The 15,418-nt window shown below is 41.8% G+C and overlaps 1 long non-coding RNA gene across 2 annotated transcripts; it reads left to right on the forward strand.

The window, feature by feature from the left end:
• Positions 1 to 6,205: 6,205 nt before the first annotated feature.
• LOC147684256 (uncharacterized) lies at positions 6,206 to 15,005 on the forward strand. 2 transcript variants are annotated; one of them, XR_015301086.1, is made up of 7 exons: positions 6,206 to 6,260; positions 6,397 to 6,471; positions 6,591 to 6,667; positions 7,013 to 7,093; positions 7,233 to 7,262; positions 8,030 to 8,109; positions 14,843 to 15,005. It is a non-coding gene; the product is annotated as an uncharacterized LOC147684256 (long non-coding RNA). The 2 variants fall into 2 exon arrangements; XR_015301087.1 differs by lacking the exon at positions 6,591 to 6,667.
• The last annotated feature ends 413 nt before the right edge of the window (positions 15,006 to 15,418 follow it).

A 15,418-nucleotide genomic window follows, 5' to 3' on the forward strand; every position in this document is an offset into this window, starting at 1 on the left:
TATATGTCATCGTTGTTATTGCCTGTGCAGCCCACCCACTGCCAGGTCTTTCGAGGTTCCAGATTCACCTTCTCCTGTGCTGTTTCCATGGAATGGAACCTCCAGCAGCACAGCTCATCACACAAAATGCCGTCTGTTTTGCGTGAGAAGATATGGTTCCCACCTGACCAGTTTTCTACCGTACCACCGGTATTTTGATGTAACAGTACGCACAAAAATAAGTAAAATCACCTAAAACCCTTTTCTGTACATATTTTGAACAACAGATATAAATAGAAAGCCTCTTTAAATGTGTTCTGGAGCTGTGTTAATGATCCCTGACTAATAATTCAATTTAAAAAAGGCAGAAAAGTCATGTTACAAATGAATACTTATAATTTTACCTAAAGCCATCTTTAGTAACATGTTCAGGCCTTTGCAGACTCTTAAAACTACAAATGGGTGGGCATTTGACAACAATATGAGGGGACGAAAGCAGGAAAGCTCCATATCCATGAAGAAATAAAGATATCCTGATCCCAGATAAAACTGGTGCAGAGTCATCCTGCCTAGTGCCACACACACACCTTAGTACCCTAGTGCAACGGCTTCTGTGTGAGAATAGTAATGTTTTTTACTGGACGGGAGGCCTTCCAGTATTTAAATTAAATTCAATTAGCTTTATTTGGCTCATAAAAACAAACCATAAAAGCACAAAAATGTAATACATTAAAACAGTAAAAACAAAGTAGCTCATATGAGTTAAAATATTGCAGTCAACCAATTCGGATATGAATAGCGTGGCGTATCACCCGGCTGGGTATCCAGGAGCTGAGGATGGGCCGGTGGTCGAACAGCCAGGTCTTGAGTGCTCTTCTGAAGTCTGTGAGGGTAGTGGAGGTCCAGAGTTGGAGGGGAAGGTTGTTCCGGGCCTCGGCAGCGAAGTCGGAGAAGGGTAAGCTCCCTACTTGGGCTCGATAAATGCATGGGACGTGTGCGAGGGCTAGATGAGCTGAGCTAAGTTGTCTGGTGAGCTGGTGGAAGGTCAGTTGATGTAGACAGGTCCTATATTGTAGAGGGCCTTGAGTGTGTGGGTGAGATGTTTAAAGTCACATCTCATCTTGGTTGGGAGACAGTGGAGGTCTCTGTGGTGGGGTGTTCTGCTAGACCATTTTGAGAGATCCAGCCTGAGTGTTGCTGCTGTGTTTTGGATGGTCTGGAGTCGTGTCAGTATTTGGTGTGTGATTCCGGCGTAAAGTGCATTTCCATAGTCCATTCAGCTGGTGATGAGTGCCTGTGTTACTGTTTTCCTGGTTCTAGGTGAGATTCACCTGAACATCTTATGGAGCATTCAGAGGATCTCAGAGGGCAAAAGGCCACCAGGAATAGTCCCAAGAGGAGGGGTTTGGCCAAAGATAAGCACTTCATCTTGTCCATGTTCCATTTTAGGCAGTTTGACTTCATCCAGTATGCTACAATGGTCATAGCATTTTGGAAGTTTGATGTCAATCAATCAATCAATCACAAGTTTCTTGAGCTCGGCTAATCACCCGTAAGGGTCTCAAGACGCTAGGGTGGAGGGGAGGTGCGGGGTTCCAGTACATAAAGGAGGAGGTCTATTGAAGAGCTAGGTTTTGAGGTTTTTCGTGAAGCTGGGGAGTGATGTTGTCTGTCTGAAGTGGAGCGGTAGGGTGTTCCAGGCTCTGGCTGCGAGGAAGGAGAAGGAGCGACCTCCCAATCTGGTCTTTCTGGTGCGGGGGACCATGACATAGTACAGCTGGGCTGATCGTAGGGTCCTTTGTGGTGCGTGGAATTTGAAAAGGCTGTTAAGGTATGCTGATCCTGCGCTGTGGAGGGCTTTGTGTGCACGGGTGGGAATCGTGAAGGGGATTCTGGCCTCAGTGGGGAGCCAGAGGAGTGTGCACAGGTGCTGGGAGATATGACAGTGTCTTGGCAGGTTGAGGACCAGTCTTGCGGCGCCGTTCTGGATGTTTTGTAGCTTGCGGGTGAGGGTATTGTTTATTCCATTGTAGAGAGCCTTGCCGTAGTCGAGTCTGCTGATGATGAGGGTGTGAGTGATGGTCTTTCTGTGCTCCAGGGGGATCCATTTGAAGGTCTTACTTAGGAGGCGGAGGGTGTGGAAGCAGGAGGATGCGACGAAGTTGCTCTGGCAGTGCATTTTTAGCTTGGAGCCCAGGATGATTCCAAGGTTGCATGTGTGGTCCGTGGGGGTGGGAGGGCTTCCGAGGGTGGGGGACCACCAGGTGTCACACCAGGCATCGGGGTGTGTGCCCATGATGAGTACTTCTGTTTTGTCAGTGTTGAGTTGTGTGCAGCTGCTTTTCATTCATTTGGCGAAGGCTTCCATGTCTTCTTGAAAGTTGTGTTTGGCTGCGTTGGGTTCGTTGGATAGGGAGAGGATGAGCTGGGTGTTGTCTGCGTATGAAACATGGTTGAGTCCGTGTGTTCTGACGATGGGGGCGAGCAGAGCCATGTAGATATTGAAGAACGTGGGGCTTAGGGAGATCCCTGGGGGACTCCGCAGGTGGTAGGTGTAGGGTCTGAGTGGAAAGGAAGTAGTCTGACCTGCTGCGTTCTGGCAGAGAGGAAAGTGTGGATCCAGTCGAGGTCCTTGTCCCGGATCCCTGCATCGTGGAGTCTGCGTGTTAGGGTGTGGTGAGAGACTGTTGAATGCCGATTAGAGGTCGAGGAGGGTGAGGGCTACTGTTTCTCCCCTGTCCAGGAGGGAGCGGATGTCATCTGTTGCGGCGAGGAGGGCGGTTTCTGTGCTGTGGTGGTGGAGGTGTCTTCAGTGAGTGAGAGGATGAGTCGGGATGTAATCGGCATATGAGATGATGTGGAGTCCGTGGGTGCGGACGATGTTGGCCAGTGGAGTCATGTAGATGTTGAAGAGGGTGGGGCTGAGCAAGTAGCCTTAGGGGATGCCACAGATAGTGATTTTGGGTTCTGAGGGGAATGAGGGGAGGTGTATTCTTTGAGTGCGCCCTGTCAGAATCGAAGTGATGAGTGTGAGTGAGTTACCACTTATGTCAATGTGATGTAGTCTATTGACCAGGATGTGATAGGTTACGGTGTCAAAGGCTGTGGAGAAGTTGAGGAGGATGAGGGCAGCTGATTCTCCACGGTCAAGGATGATCCTGATGTTGTCTGTTGCTGCTATGAGGGCTGTTTTGGTGCTGTGGTTTGAGCGAAAACCTGATTGGGAGGGTATTTCTCTCAAGGTGATCTGTGAGCCGGTGGTTGATGACCTTTGCTGGGAATGGAGGAGAGAGATGGGGCGGTAGTGCCTGAGGTCATTGGGGTCTGTGGTGGGTTTATTTAGTAGTCATCTTACTTCTGTTTGTTTCCAGGTTTCCAGGAAGGAGGCAGAGCGGATGGCTGAGTTGAGAATGTAAGTGAGTAGAGGGTAGGTCTTTTGTCCTAGGTTGAATGTGTGGTGTGAGCAGGGGTCCGTCGGGGTTGCAGGGTGTATGGAGGTCATTATGGCTGTGGTGGTCTCGTTTTTGAGGGGTGTACAGTCAGTAAGGTGGTTCTACTGGATTTCATCATTGTCATGGGTGGATTGAGGGTCAACATTGCTGTGGATGTCTTCTACCTTGCTGTGGAAATAGTTTGAAAGGGAGTCACATAGGTCCTAGGTGTGTGAGGTTGTGTTTCCGGACAACACTAATCCTGTGCACACATATACAGTCATTAATACAATGAGTACATTTCTAAAGAAAACAGGACAATCCAAGCTGTAGATTCTTTGTTCTGATCTTATTTCTTTTTTTAATCTTGTATCAGATATAGTAAGTACAAACAGCCAGCCGACACGTGTTTCATTGTAGAAAACAGGATTCCACAACTCTTCAGGGCTGGGAAACAGAGACAGATAATCCCAGAAAACAAACAATGACGCTCAATGACCTCCAAACACTCATACAAGTCGACTTTAGAATCTATAAACAAACATATCCCTGTGTTTGAGTGTCAAGTTAAAAAGGACACACAAAGAAAAACACCCAGCACACGTGGAGACCAAATGAAGTCAAATCTTAAATTTTCCCCCTCTTTTGCTTGCTTATTTATGGGCGGACTGGAAAAAGATTGGATTTGGGGTAACAGTGGAAATGAATGGATTGACAAAATTATTGTCCGGGGCAGGTATATAGATGACTGTCTATTATTGTGGGCTGGCACACAGCCTGAACTGGAATTGTTCTATAACTATATGAATAACAACAAATTTGGTATGCAGTTCACCATGGAATACAGTCATACACATATCAATTTCCTTGACATCGAAATATATATTGACGGGAACAAGCTTAAGAGCCGTTTGTTCCGTAAAAATACTGCGTGCAACTCTGTCCTGCATGCTGAATCCTCACATTCGGTACATCACATTAGCTCTATACATTATAGGGAGTTTGTGAGGGTGAAGCCAATTGCAGTGAGGAGTTGGAATTCATTAGATGTATCAATGAATAGAGAGGTAGGTTCCTGGACAGGGGTTACTCTACTACACACCTCAATAAAGCTGAGAAGAGAATAATGAAGGTCAAGAGGGTGGATACTCTGGAACCTAAATTAAGACAAGTAAATACAAACCAGACTACGCGTATGATCACTGACTTTAATGGATTGAGTCATATCTTACGTAGAAGCTTGAAGAGACATTGGGACATTTTGGTAGCGGATAACACCCTAGCTAGTCACATTACCAAACAACCACAAATGACATTCAGGAAGGGCAGAACACTTCGCAACAGGCTTAGCCCCACTGTTCCGAGAATTATAAGGTCTGACAATTGGCTCACTACACCCAATACTGGATTTCATAAATGCTGTTTTTGTGGGATGTGAAGATTGGCTCGGCACAGAACAAAAAAATTCAGTGGATGTGACAATAAAACGTATGACATAAAAACCAACATTAACTGTCTGACAAAGTATGCAATCTATATTATAGAGTGCAAATGTGGCAAACAATAAGTGGGGAGTACGATCAGAACCCTGAAGGAGAGAATAGGGGAACACATCCGAGCACTTGCACAACAAGACGTGAGATACCCAGTGGCTACACATGCGGCATCTTACGCAGCACAGGGCCCAGGCAGAGAAATTCGTGTTTTGGGAATCGAACACACCCCTCTAAATCTCCGGGGAGGGAATAGGGAACTTCACCTTAGGAGAAGGGAAGCTACTTGGATCATGAGATTACATACGGTAGAACGGGGGTTAAATTGCGATTCCAAAATGCAATATATTTTGGGGGACTAGCCAAACCGCTTACGGATATGCAGGATATGGTTTATCGGAGTAACTGTTGTAAACTCCGGTAAACCACACTACAGTGGTACAATACTGGCACCGCCATAAAAAGTATTGCATATGTTTTTTGTTTTTAAATAGGAAACTTCCGACTTCAGCTCATTAAATCTTGATGTAAAAATGTTTTTTTGGTTTTCTTTTTGCCTACACACTTGTAATGTATACACACTATCGAAGTAACTATTGAAAACTCCGGTAATTTGTTTAAAATTATACCATATTATTGGATTAAGAATGTACAAATTCTTAGGAATTTTTTACAACAAAATACAACACACAATGCCAAACAAAAGGTAGAATATGTGATCTCATCTCTTTTCTCCTTCATTCTACTAAACTTTTAACCTTCTTTTCTTAAACATCCTTAGATTATCACCCTTGCGATCGGCTTGTTTAAATCTTTTTAATACACGGGAGCTCGGATTTTGGACTCCTTTCATTTAGGATTAAACTTCTATTATAGAGAGATGGCCCTTTCCGCAACAGTGAGGATATTTATCCACGCTCACGGGTGCTTCTGAATTACAGAATTGGATTGTCAGGCGGGGGAGTGACACGCGCAATAAGATTGGCCCCAGGGGGAGGTTAGAAATAATATAGCTAACCCTTCCAGTCACGACTTTTTACGATAGCCGATAAGATTGATAACAGGGAGTTTGAAAGGATGTGGTTAGATGTAACATAGTGATGATAATAATGGACAAATTGGCATGAAATTAATGACACAGGAGACTATTTTCGTTACTCAATTTTATATTGATGTGTTTGCTTGGATAAGTAGACAGACATTGGGATCTTTGTTCTATGTCTACCCGACGTGGAATTCGGTATTAGCGCTTTAGTCTTTTTAGATAAATCTGGATATAAAAACACTTCCGGGTTCCCCTTGCCGCACACGAGACTTTTAACCGGACGCCAGACAGAGGGGACGCAAACTTGAAGAGGTACGATTAAAAATAATAAGAGCACTTTATTCTGATTGTGGTTAGGGATAGGTGGGCGATTAATTAGAAAACGGGCATTATATGCCGAATTGCGGTTTATTGATTAGCCCACTCCCCTTTTGTCTCCTTCATGCAGTCTTTCAAGAGGGCACACACCCGTGCCGCACCGGAATTTCACCAGTTGTTCTTATACATCTGGTCGTGATTCGACGTGAGTAGTTTTTAAGCAAATGGGAACTTGGAGTATTTTTAACTTATTAAGACTTATTTTTTACTTTTAGTGAGTCACGGACAACCATACAATCAATCCCCTTTTATGTTATTATGCAGGTTTAAAACCTCCAATCTGAAGACCATTTCAGTCCGTTCGAATACTGGCGTCTTCACTTCGATTAGCTGACTTATAGGTGAGAACACACTGGCGTTTCAGACAGGTTATACGCATGCCTAATGGGTCTATGGGCCCGTGTTAATCAGATTCGATTGTGATAAACGCGGCATTATAGCAACAGATTGAGACCATTTTTCTTGCTAGTTTTTATCCAAGGGATAATCTTATGTGTCTTCCGTTAGGATATGATAAATGACTTAGCTGTTTAGATGATTCTTGCTATCTACGGTTAAGGTTACTGCGTGAGTAGGATGTCTATCCCAGAAACTGTGTAGATGCTATGATCTTGGTAAAGGTTTGGGCCTTAGTATTTACTGATATATATTTATTCTTTGTTCCCGTGACCTGGTGGACGTTTTAGCTTGTACCCTTATCTGCAGTAACTTCCACTCAAGAATTAATTTTGTTACCCCGCCAGGTTGGAATTATCACAGGATGTGGGGTAAGTGTAGCTTCAGCAATATAGACTACACCTAATCAGAACCAATAATGACTTCGAAGTCAAACAAGTTATTAAAACACACCTTTTTTTTTTCTCTTCTTCCTCAATTCTAGGTTTCTTTCTTCTTTTATCCTTACAGCCTTCCAGAAATTTGGATCCAGCCTTATAGGTATCAAATAAAATAAGTAACGAATCACAAAGGGTGTTTAAACATTATTCTGTTGAGGTGTTTTTAGTCTCCTAACCACTAGCACAACAATATACATTAATTCAAATAAGGCTATTTATGAGCAATTATGAAGACAGTAATGTTTTGATGTTGGTCCATTGTATGAAATGACTACATAATACCTATGATTTTTTTGCATTTTGAACTTTTTCGTCGTTAAGATTTGACTTCATTTGGTCTCCACACATGCTGGGTCTTTTTCTTTGTCTGTCCTTTTTAACTTGACACTCAAATACGGGGATATGTTTGTTTATAATTTCTAAAGTCGACTTGTATGAGTGTTTGGAGGACATTGAGCGTCATTGTTCTTTTCTGAGATTATCTTTCTCTGTTTCCCAGCCCTGAAAAGTTGTGGAATCCTGTTTTCTACAATGAAACACGTGTCGGCTGGCTGTTTGTACTTACTATATCTGATACAAGATTAAAAAAAAGAAATAAGATCAGAACAAAGAATCTACCTCTTGGATTGTCCTGTTTTCTTTAGAAATTTACTCATTGTGTTAATGACTGTATATGTGTGTGCAGGATTAGTGTTATTTGCAATTGTGTGGTTTACTATACAAATTAAGGGGTTTGTGAGGGTCTCCCCTTCCTGCCAGCACCATTCATTGAGGTTATGCAATACACACACTACGTAAATATAGCTTGAGCGCCACAACTCCCTGATTACTAAAACCCGTCTCTATCTACCTTGTGTTTCCTGACAGCCGTTGGGGTGGAGAATTCCCTGATGATGTTGAAAAATTCCTTTGCGTGGTTGCTGCTGTTCTCGAGGTGTGTGGCCAAGGTGAATGTTTTGGCTTCTTTGAGGGAGTGGTGATAATTCCAGGTTCTGAGCTGGGATGGGGCAGTGAGATAAATAACGGTGATGGATCAAGCCCTGATCTTTGGACTGGGTAAGAGTGGTCTGTTTAACTCAGACACTCTGTTCATCACCACCCCCTTTTTGTAAATCGATAATTCCTGAGGGCATCCTCTTTTTGATAAAAGGAGTTCCCTGGGGAACCACATGGTGTGTTGTTAGACCTCGGTGCTGGAGGTGATCCAGTCAGAGAAATGTTCAGCTGCCTGGTTCATGTCGTTCGTGATGTGGAGGGTTGTGGTGCTGAGGGGGGTTGTCCATTGGGTTTGCGAGAATTTCTTCCAGCTGTGCTGCACAGGGGTGTGTGGTGTGGCTGTTTATTGGAGTATTTCTGCAATGGTGAAATGGATGATGCTGTGGTCAGGAGATACTACCATTAAAGACTCTAAACAATTGTTGGAAGCTGTAGAGAAAACTATTGTTGAATTTACAACATACAACACGAATCTAAAAATAACTAAGGTAGGCAAGGATATAAAGAATTTTAAATTAGATGAGGTATATCCATATCTAAAAGAAGATTTCTTTGTTAACAATAATCCAAGTGCTCTCAACTTACAATATAGAGGTAGATCTAGAAACAAATTCATCACTTTTTCTGAAAGTTCATCAGACTCAGATCAAGGGGCATACGGTGGTTTTTACCCATACGCCCCATACGGCCAATACCCTATACCCTATCCTCCTTTTTTAGGCAGAGGCAGGTTTCGACCAAGGGGAGGGGGCGGCAGATGGAGAGGGTACAACCAACAAATGAGGAGACCACAACCACAAGGGATGTACCCACAACAGGATCAATACCAGAATCAAGAGGAGGAACCTTTCAGGACGAGGAAGAAAACCTACAGACGTTAAGTCTGTTAAATAGGAACAGAGAAAAAAACTTGATGCCCATTTACAATTTATCGGAATACATTCCGACAGAAATAGAGACAGCAATCCTAAGTAAGGGGCTATCGTTTGTACCAACAAACCTACAAAACCCAATAGAAACCAAAAGAGAAATATTAACTTTTCTTAGAAAAATTAGACTTCAGGCTTTTTTTCTAGAAAGAGAAGCTAAAGAAATGGTAAACATCAGTGGTTTGAAAAATAAATCTAAATTCCTACCAGAGAGTGTATTACTGCCGCCAGACATTTCAGTATTTGAAGATGTGGTTTTACGTGAACTTGATGAACTACAGTCTAAAAAAATCTTTTATAATACTAACTGCAGTAAAATGGAGAAACTAGCCTTAAAAAACCTTTCAGAAAACGAGAGTTTCATTATAAAACCCGCTGATAAGGGAGGTGGAATTGTGTTGTGGGATGTGCAGAAATATGACCAAGAAGTAAATAGACAGCTGTCTAATAGGATACATTACAGAAAATTAGAGACCAATCCTTCAGTAGGGCTAAAAGAAAAAATCTTCGATATCACTAAAGAAGGCTTAGACCTTGGTTGGCTGTGTAAAAAAGAATTTGACTTTTTAAACACAGAAGACAGTAAAATACCAAACATTTATGTACTACCCAAGGTGCACAAGTCAATAATAGACCCCCCGGGAAGACCTATTGTGTCGGCGTGCGGGTCCTTATTAGAACCCTTGGCTAAATACACAGACTTTTTCCTGATTCCAATTGTCAAACAAACCAAATCATACATAAGAGACACTATGGACTTTATATCCAAAATTGAAAAATTACCATTCAATGAAGAAACCCAATTGCTAGTGTCATTTGACATAGAATCATTATACACAAATATACCGCAAGATGAGGCAATAGCGGTAATGACAAGTGTATTAAATGCCAGAGAGAGACCACATCAAGTCCCCTCAGAATTTATTGTATCCTTGGCCAGTATTTGTTTAAAGAATAACTTTTTTAACTTTAAAGGTCAACTGTATTTACAAACGTCAGGAGTAGCAATGGGGTGTAGCTTCTCACCAGAGATAGCAAACCTAGTGATGGCAGAATTTGAAAACAAATTAATTTATAGTGACACCAACCCCTTCAGAAATTGTATAAAAAACTGGTGTCGCTTTATAGACGACATTTTTTTAATCTGGGAGGGAGATAGCATCAGGCTACAGGATTTTCACAATTGGCTCAACTCCCGTACAGTGGAATTTAATTTCACTATGTCATACCATCAAAAGAAGTTGAATTTTCTAGATGTCTATGTACAATGTAACGAAGGAGAACTACAAGTGAGCCTGTATACTAAGACGACAGACCGTAATACACTATTACACTTTTCTAGCTGCCATCCCAGAACCCTAAAAGAAAACTTGCCTTACGGCCAATTCTTGAGGATAAAAAGAAACTCCAGTAAAAAAGAAGACTACTTTTTGAGTGCAGAAATCCTCAAAGAAAAATTAGTTAACAGAGGTTACCCTAAGAGGTTAGTGAAAAACGCTCTCAAAAGAGCGTGGTTTACTCCAAGGGAAAATCTATTAACACCTAAAATAATGGAAAAAGAGTCTCCATTAACATGTGTCTTGACCTTCGACCCAAAAGCTCACAAAATCAAAAAGATTATCCAAAAACATTGGAAAATCATAGAACATCTAGGAATCCAGAAACCTCTATTTGCGTTCAAAAAAGGCAAAAATATAAGACAAATGCTTGTGAAAGCTGAGAGAAAAGAGGACAAAAAAACAACAGATCTTAGAGGAATGTTAAAATTGCCCCCTATAATTGGCCATTATAGGTGTTTGAATTGTGTGGCCTGCAATTTATCATCTGACTCAAAAGAAATAGAGATCAATGGGTCAATGCACCAACAAAATAGTTTTTCTAATTGTAACACAAAGAATGCAATTTATTGTATTACCTGTCCGTGCAAAAAGACATACATTGGGCAAACCACCCAAATGGTCAAGAAACGCATCCTGCAACACAAGTCGCGTATCAAATGCAAAACTCCAGGGGCCCCTTTAGTACAGCATTTTGAAACGCATCAACATACAGAGGAGGATATAATCTGGTCAGTGCTATGTGTACTAGATAAGACGAAACCAGAAGAACTTGAATCTAAACTAAATAGATTAGAAGCAAGACTAATTGAAAAATACAAAACAGCAACCACAGGGTTGAATGAAAAAGATGAAATCTGGTCTTTATTGTAAAGCTGTGTGAAATCGGTATGTAACAAACTGTAAATTTGTTCCTTGATATGACATGTAACGGATACTGTGAAAATATAGTAATAAAAACATTGTTTAGATTGTGAGGAGCGACTGACCACTGTAAATACTATTTTTTCAGAATATATAATTTAATAAACTTTATAATATAACATGGTCTATATATAAAATATAGAACTTATAACCCGGTCCCTTCATAAATATCCCAATGAGGGTAGTCATCAGTAATGTCTGTATGAAAAGAAAACCGAAATAGTCCCTCGTTTGTGTCAATGCAGGTAAACAGGAAGCACTATAAGTCTCCCTCTTCAGTTTCCATATAAACTACTACGGATATGGGAGTCCTTCCTTAGTGTCGTTTACTTTTAGAGGCGGACACGTACAAACACTCCAGAGAGACAACCCTTTCGAAAACAAGGAGAGACAATACGAAATGTAAGTGTTTTTTGCCTGGTAAAGACTGCACAAACGTGATTTGCACACTATGCGGTGCTTATGAAAGCGGGTCTTGTTTATATATTTTTCAGACCCCGAGAGAGAGGAACACGCAGGGCTGTGGTTTTGACCCGTGATTGTGCAATAATAAACATTTAAAGAAGCGCTTGGAGCGCGAGCCGAGTAAGTGCGTTTCCCCATTGATTTAGTAAACGTGGTTGGAACCGGGAGCGAAATAATTGTGGCATTGATAGTAGTCTCTTTTCCATAGATGCTGAAGTCGTGAGGTTGTCACCCGTGATTGTGCAATAATAAACATCTAAAGAAGCGCTTGGAGCGTGAGCCGAGTAAGTTCGTTTCCCCATTCATTTAGTAAGCTTGGTCGGAACCGGGAGCCAAATGATTGTTGTATTGATAGTGGTCTCTTTTTCATAGATGCTGAAGTCGTGAGGTTTACCGACTCAGCAAGATTACCCTTAATTGGATTACAAAGCGAGCAGGGAGTGTCTACACTGTTAAAAATAGCCCATGGAGAAGTTGTAAAGGGTTGCCGATTCTAACACCCGGTAAATACCACTCTTTTTTGATAATGCCAACGGGGTTAGATAATCCTTGGTAAAAAATAAAAAATAAAAAATAAAAAATACATGTGACCAGTATTAACAGATAGTATCTATAAAAATCAGCTAGACTAAGATTCCATGCCCTACCTGGTTCAATGAATTGAATTGAATTGTACTAAAAAATGGCAAGTTATAAGGGTCAGTCCGCTCACAGAAATAAGATCTAAAAAACTATGTTCGATTGAATGTCCACATGTAAATATGTAGATAGATTGTTTGGTTATTGATGCTTGGACCTCAAAAATGATGTCTGTTTATCTTCTTTTTAATTGTTGTTTGTACAGATGGATTGTAAATAGCCCTAGTCCTGAAGAGGCCAGAATTGATTGGCTGAAACGCGTCGACCATAAAGAGACGGCAGATACATATAAATAATTTTGATTAATTTGAATAGTGTGATGAGGGATCTTTAAGACATTGGGTTCAAATGAGTTCCACCTAATTGTTTTCCTCATATGAGTCTGCGTGATCTCAATAGGAATGTCTGTTTTAGGTTTTGGTGAGACATCCTAATTCAAAACGAAGGGCTTTTATTTATTTTTTGTATATATGTAAAAATTATTTGTATATACAAACGTGTTTGAATCCAGAAATGAGAGATATATAAACTTTCTTATTTGACAAAAATAAAAAATAAAAATCATTTGATAATAACCTCTAACGTGTCTGTGGGTCATGATGAGAAAGGAGACTGTATAAAGGAGAAATATACTTAGTGTGGTCATAGTGATACAAACACTAATATAGGGAGTATTTTATTTTTATTCCTTATCATTTCAAATTATTATACATACCGTATAACCAAGGTACCATTTTCGTATTTGAGTCTATATTACCCAGGTACCGTTTGGTCTAATGGGTTTCCCCTGTCATACATAGAGTACAAGGTGAATGTTTTGGCTTCTTTGAGGGAGTGGTGATAATTCCAGGTTCTGAGCTGGGATGGGGCAGTGAGATAAATAACGGTGATGGATCAAGCCCTGATCTTTGGACTGGGTAAGAGTGGTCTGTTTAACTCAGACACTCTGTTCATCACCACCCCCTTTTTGTAAATCGATAATTCCTGAGGGCATCCTCTTTTTGATAAAAGGAGTTCCCTGGGGAACCACATGGTGTGTTGTTAGACCTCGGTGCTGGAGGTGATCCAGTCAGAGAAATGTTCAGCTGCCTGGTTCATGTCGTTCGTGATGTGGAGGGTTGTGGTGCTGAGGGGGGTTGTCCATTGGGTTTGCGAGAATTTCTTCCAGCTGTGCTGCACAGGGGTGTGTGGTGTGGCTGTTTATTGGAGTATTTCTGCAATGGTGAAATGGATGATGCTGTGGTCTGACCAGGTGATTTCTGAGGTGTGGCTGAAATGGATTCTGTTGCTGGTGGTGAAGATGGTGTTGAGGATGTGTCCGGCACTGTGGGTACGGCTCATGGCGATTTACATCAGGCCTATGTTGTGCATGTTTTCCAGGAGGTTGGCGGCCTGTGTGTTGGCAGGTCATCCATATGGACGTTGAGGTCCCCCAGGAAGAGGAATTGATTGGATTCAATGGCCAGGGGGTCTGTATGCGAGGGTGCCCTTGACGGTTGAGTTGGTGTTCACATGCATTTTGGAAATAGAGCTGCTCCATGATGAGGCAACTAAAACGGTTGAGTATGAGTTAGTAATTAACATGAATCAAAAATTGTGGGTCCTCATCAAAGTAGTAGATAAATCTTTATTATCATGTCTTCAAGCACACTGTAAACATGCAGCCAACATGTTTCTCCTCACAAAGGCTTCATCAGGGCACAAACTGTGTGTCAAACAGTTCTCCGCAAAGTGGTAAGGAACAGAGAAAGGTCAAAAAGTATGGGTAAAGCAAGTCCCCACTGAAATTTGTGGATTAAATGTTAGAAGAACGTCGCAATCAGGAGTTACATAAACATCTCAGAGTTCAACAGAGTAACAAACCACGATCCTGTGGTTAATATTCACAAGTGCCGTGTACGGCTACAGAGAAGTTGTCTCACACAGTCGTCTGTCCCTTCCATACCGTGAGGGAGGATTGATTTCTATTACAATATATTTATTCCTAGTTCAGGCCCAGTAATTGATGATTTGGATGTTTTTATAGTAAACTTTGCAGAAGAAATTTTCATACCACTTTTTTTATTATGGGCAGTGGATTTTGATATCTCAATTTATGAGTTTAGTGGCCATCGAGTTTGTGGTTTTAAGGACCAGGAAAATAACAAAGTAATGCACTTTAAACATTCGATTTAGGTGAGACTCTAAACAGACTTATTACGAAATATGATTTATCCCTTTTCAATGATATATCACATCCAGAGAAAATCCAAATTCCCACATTCTGTTGGAATTCGAAAGGGGGCAAAATGGATTTTTTCTTAGTTTCAATGGACCTTTGTACTCTTTTTAATAGATTTGATATTCTTACCAATTTTTCTAATGATTGTAATCCTCTTGTTGCTTCCTAGAACATAAATATGAAGGATGCCAGACCTTCGAGGACATCCGATGAGATTGAGTATGCCAAGAATGATGGTCAGTGGCGGCTGTCGCAAAGTGTAACTGGTAGAGAAGAGTCAACAGCACCCAAGGGGGTGCCGGCAACTCCTTGGGGGTGAAGGTCAGCCCTCAGCAGCAGGGCCGGACTGGCCATAGCGGGCACCGGGCAATCCCCGGGTGCGCCGCATGGGTGGGGGCCGGTTTTGGACCCCTGGGGGTCGTTTTTGTTACAGGGCCGTTTTTGCAGCCCTGTACCAAAATTGGCCAAAAACTGGCCCTAGCAAAGAGCTCAGCGGCACCCCCAACCCCCCCCCCGAGTGGGGAGGGTGGGGCGGCCAAGCACTTTGCCAGGGCCGGTTGTGGTTCCCAGTCCGGCCCTGCTCAGCAGCATCATCGATGAGGGACAGAGGGTAGTGGCCACACTTATAGGAGGACATATTCTAGATACACCACAAAACCAGTCTCAACTATGGGAAGCCAGTTGTCATGTGCACCCTATACGTGGGCTATATTCTTATATTCTATTAAATTAAATACAAGAGGTT

This window comes from Lissotriton vulgaris, chromosome 11 (assembly GCF_964263255.1).
Source record: "Lissotriton vulgaris chromosome 11, aLisVul1.2, whole genome shotgun sequence".
NCBI lineage: Eukaryota > Metazoa > Chordata > Amphibia > Caudata > Salamandridae > Lissotriton > Lissotriton vulgaris.